The sequence below is a fragment of the Coregonus lavaretus genome, assembly GCF_964263955.1.
Source record: "Coregonus lavaretus genome assembly, chromosome: 6".
Classification (NCBI taxonomy): domain Eukaryota; kingdom Metazoa; phylum Chordata; class Actinopteri; order Salmoniformes; family Salmonidae; genus Coregonus; species Coregonus lavaretus.
Genome location: NC_139993.1, coordinates 3,844,346 through 3,848,417, shown reverse-complemented (window position 1 = coordinate 3,848,417; position 4,072 = coordinate 3,844,346). Strand labels below are relative to the sequence as shown.

The 4,072-nt window shown below is 42.4% G+C and overlaps 1 pseudogene across 1 annotated transcript; it reads right to left on the bottom strand.

Annotated features, from left to right (window-relative positions):
* Positions 1 to 766: 766 nt before the first annotated feature.
* LOC311130531 (UPF0575 protein C19orf67 homolog) lies at positions 767 to 3,652 on the bottom strand (annotated as a pseudogene). Its single transcript has 7 exons — positions 3,604 to 3,652; positions 3,296 to 3,494; positions 2,943 to 3,087; positions 2,403 to 2,503; positions 1,498 to 1,723; positions 1,101 to 1,265; positions 767 to 917 (listed from the first exon to the last, which is right to left on the bottom strand). The product of its transcript is annotated as a UPF0575 protein C19orf67 homolog (transcript).
* Positions 3,653 to 4,072: the final 420 nt, after the last annotated feature.

Below are 4,072 nucleotides of genomic sequence, written 5' to 3'. Positions count from 1 at the left end.
ACTAGATGGTACAAGTGAACTAAAAATAACTGCGGCAAGGACAGCGCTAGAAAGTATTCTGAAACAGAACGCTTTTCATTCTGAACTGCCTAGATGTCACAGTAGGCTATTTTGCGCTGCAAACGTGAAATATTATCAATAAAGAAAAAATCTTAACTATCTTTATCATATGGAAAAATGTAATGTTTAATTACTCCATTGTTTACAAACAAATAATTTACAATTTAAGTACAGTACTGAGACCCCATGTTTTGAAAATATTCAATATTTTTTTGTTCTCTGAAACACAATGATTTATTTTCAATAAATTGTTTTCTTTCATAAAATAACACTCCCATACAAATGAATGACAGGTCAATACTTTTATTCTTAACATCATTCAAAATGATTTCCAACAACCACACAATACAGTAACATACATACGTGCTCAATATAACCTTGAATATGAACAGACATCAGATACAGTTCAAATGTATCACTAGCTGGTAGGGAATTGGTAATAAAACTTGCTATCTTTAGAAATTATATTTATTTTTATACAATATGTAAGGAACCATAAGAAAAACATTTGTCATGGATGACTGGCTAGTTGGAACCAGAGCTATTTCAGTGTTCAGTCCTTAATGTCCTTCCCAATAGTTACTTAGATTTGGAAACATTAGCCGAACATAACACAATGTAAAACTAACAATAAGTAATGTTAAATCCTTTAATCAATGGGAACATGTTATGGTCAAAGATAGTTCTAGAAAAGTGGCTTGTCTCTTTATGTTGTTTCAGGACTGGGGCTTTCCACTGGGCTCTGTTGAGAGAACAACGCCCCCAGTAGACAGTCAGTAGCACTGCAGGCAGTGGGCTCCTCTCCTCCCAGACACAAAAGCCTGTGGTACTGAGCCTGTGGAACCCAGCACAGCACCCTGGAACACACACACACACAGAGACGCACAAACACACACGCACCAGGCACACACAGTGTGAGCTATATTAACATGGTACTTGTAAGGTACTTAGTCTTAAGTAGAGTTTGTGCAAAAAAAATCTTATTTAAACAAGTCAAAGATGAAAGAGTGTTGTGTAGCGATCTGAGTGTGACTTTGTACCATTCGTAGATGTCGTCTGTCACAGGTTCAGGCTGCGTTTGGACCCACTGACCGATTGACCACATCCTGACCACGTTGCCTATAGCAACCGTCTCCCCTTTACCCTCTCCATCGCCCCCCTCAGCAGGCTCCTCAGGGACGTCCTCGTAGCACAGGAAGTAGCTGCTCGAGAAACACACACAGTCACACACAAATACAGACACAGACACAGGCAGTGAGATGCCATCTGATCAACTGTTCTTAGGCCTGAATTCCAAAATGTACATTGTCATCCAACATCTCAGTTCAAAAGAGTCCCAAAGTATTCTTGGCACTAATATTGTACTACAATTATTGTTTATTGACATTTTATGCCTTACTTTAACCCTTTCTCTACCTCCCCCTCTCTCTCACTCACTAATCTGTCTTGGTAGCTCTCTCTTTCCCTGCCACTGGCTTGTCCTCCTCTGTCTCTCCCTCCATCTCGCCATCAGTTTCCTGCTGTAGGTCTCTCCACATTCCAGCACATGCGTTTGTACAGGCCAGTGTCGACCCCAGCCAGGTACGGGGCTGGACAACAGTACCGGTATATGGACAGCCTCACACTGTCTATCTGACACTTGCCTATGTAGAAATGGGAGACACTGGAATGGAGAGAGGGGAGAATGATAGATACATAAATGGCTGGATGAAGGATTGTGGAATGAATGTCAGACGAATGAGAATAAGGATTGACAAGTCCAAGCAGCTGTCCTCTAAAATATTTGGCTCATACTCCAGAATGTTCCATTTGTGGATCTAAATACAGGTATTCAAGTAGTGTTGGTACATATCGTCGCTGTCTGATGAAAACCTTGTAACTCAAATTTTGTGTTGAAAGCACTAAGTTTCCTCAGTGTACTCTGAACATTTCATAACTCTAGGACCAAGAAAATATATTCAAAATAGCTTCTGAAATTTCGAAATTGTAAGTTCGTTAAAAATAGTCTAATATGGGAGTTTTTTTCAATTTCCTGAAAAGTGTCTGTTTTGGAGATGAGGTTTTCACCCGACAGCGGCGCTATGCGTCTGTATGTGCCTATGTGTGTGTTTAGTGGCTCACTGCCTTCAGATGTTATGGTGTAAGTACCAGAGGAGGCTGGTGGGAGGTGCTATGAGGACGGGCTCATTGTAATGGCTGGAATGGAATAAATTAAATGGTATCAAACACATCAAACATATGAAAACCACATGTTTGACTCCATTCCATTTACTCTACTCCAGACATTACAATGAGGCCGTCCTATAGCTCCTCCCACCAGCCTCTTCTGGTAAGCACAGCACCTGGCCGGCTCAGCCTCCTCCAGAGAGAGAAAGTCAAAGGAGGCGTAGGTCAAGACCAGCTGCTCCAGCCTCGCACACAGCTGCTGGGAGAAGTCTAACAACTGGAGAGATGGACAAACACATAAATACAGACAGACAGACAGACAGACAGACAGACAGACAGACAGACAGACAGACAGACAGACACACACACACACACACACACACACACACACACACACACACACAATTACTCAATACACACCATTCTCAGTTTACAGCATCTCTTGATTTTTCTCTATTATTTCTCAAACCTCTCATAAGCCTTTATTCTTGACCAGAGTTGATTCACAGAGACATTTATGTTTGTGTGAAGTGTAGAATACATTTAATATCAATAAACAGTGCAAAGGGAAGGGATCACTGCCGCTACCTCACTTTCCAACCAAGGTGCATGAATTGAGGATAGAGAGGCGATTCAGCAACACTTGTCAATAAAGAGGGACAGTTTTGTCCTACCCGGATTCAGGTGAGTAGGATTGTGTTTCGAAAGGCTCTTACTCGTGAGCGGATGTACACGGGCAGAGGCGTGCGCTGGGGCAGGGAGCTGCGAGCGGTCGACTCCAGGTAAGTGAAGTAGGGCTGACAGGTCCGCAGGAAAGTAGGCACCACACAAGCAAAGTTTTCCTTTTGCAGATTGTCACGTCTGCAGACAACACACACACATGGTTATGTCACAGGACAGGGATTCATTATGTATTACTTTAATCCTTTTGATAAATAATAAACAATAACTTGAAACACCACTAGATGCAATTGTATAGTTTAGGTGCACTAATCATTGACTCACCTAACCTTTACCTATCATTATCTTAGACTACATTAACAACTTTCCTAACTGACTCTAACGTTACCTGTATAAAATATGTGCCTGAAACTCATCCGCCTTATTCAGCAGGTACTGGAGTTGCTGTTCAATGGGTCTGAGCTTCTGATCCATCATGTTGATGTCATGGCATGAGGACGTGGACTTCCAAGCCGCATCCCCTGTGCTGTCCCTTTGATCGCCACATGAGGGCGCCAAAGCACGATCCTCTAAATGCTCCACATTTTCTGAGAAATTGCGGGAAATAATTTGCTGATTTGAGTTTGACTAGCAGAGTTAGCACGTTTTTCGTCTACATAATTATTAAGCTACCTATGCATTTTGACAGAAAGTCACCTGTGTCTGGTGATGATTCAGCATTATTTTTCGTCTCCCCCCGTTCCATGCTTTCTTCCTGTGTGACCTGGCTTTATGGTGAGTTTGCTTAGGTTGACACCTCCTCGAAATCCTTCATTAGCTAGCTAGCTTTAGCTTGTCAGCTAGCTAGCAACTGCACTATAAGACACGGGTTTCTTGTGTGTTGTGTATTAATTGAACACTTTACAAGTTACAACTTTCTGAGCCAGTATTTTCATGAATTGAGGATAGTTAGCTATTAGCTAACTAAGCGACACCTACCCCACTTTCCCCAATCCTCTGAATGCTTGTGAAGAGCTCATGTGCAGCGCCATGGACGTTCCGGTCCCACGGTCAGTCCAGGACTTGACAAGTACGGATCTCAATCTCTCTCTGTCTCCAGCCTCCTCTCTTTCCCTTGGCGTCTATATCTGACGTTCGGTCCCGTCTCAACTGATTTAGTCTGTCT